The following is a 918-nucleotide window of genomic DNA, read 5'->3' as shown; positions in this document are numbered from 1 at the left end:
ATTGGATGATCCCTCTGGTTTTTTATTCTCCATTTTTATGATATTGGCCATCAAATTTGGATAAGATATCAAATTTTGTGGTCACTTGCAATTCAAATGGTGGCAGTAATAGCCAACAGAGGAAGTAACGAGCAAGCTGATCTACCAGCAAGTGGCTCAGAGAAAATCTGTGGTGCCCGCAGCCGAGCTTATCTACCAGCAAGTGGCTCAGAGAAAATCTGTGGTGCCCGCAGCCGAGAAGAGACTGGCCATGATACAGCGAAGGATTGCTGATTGGTGGGATATCCAATCTCTCGTCCATGTCTCAGTGTCGGTTTGGTTTACTGGAAGTATTAACCAATTGTGAATGTGCTAGTAGTACTTTTTTCTTGGTCGGAACAAGTTGGTCACGAGCACTCAATGACGTCGAAATTGCAAAATTTTGGCCAATAACAACGCAGTCCTCATCAGCTGAAAAAGTACAATGCAATAAAATTTCCAGCAAAACCCAACGTCGAAATAATATTACCTCATACAAATATCAAGATATTGCACTAGTACCACGGGGAAGGTTTTCCGTCGTTCACTGTATTGACATCATATGGGGGTTTTAGCACACATACAGTATAGTACTGTATAGTATGAGTGTATGAAAATGCTGGTACAAAACCCAAGTCTCAAACCACGCAGTTTCCACGACAATGGTATACGTATGGGCGCACTTCCGTGCCACTTTTCCAGTCGCCAAGATGAAGGTGTTCCTGGCCTCCATTTTGCTATTATAATAGTGTTTTGAATTCAGGATAAAAAATGTAGTTTGAACGTGTATCAAAATTCGCCTTAGTTTAAAAGACAATTGCACGGAAGTAATTAAAAAATCGATAGGCTGAAAACGATTCCGTGCCATTTTATTCGAAAGCACTTGACTTAACCGATATT

The sequence above is a fragment of the Aphanomyces invadans genome (assembly GCF_000520115.1).
Source record: "Aphanomyces invadans strain NJM9701 unplaced genomic scaffold supercont1.5, whole genome shotgun sequence".
NCBI lineage: Eukaryota > Oomycota > Saprolegniomycetes > Saprolegniales > Verrucalvaceae > Aphanomyces > Aphanomyces invadans.
The sequence above is the reverse complement of the archived record's forward strand: the minus strand, read 5'-3'. Positions refer to the sequence as shown.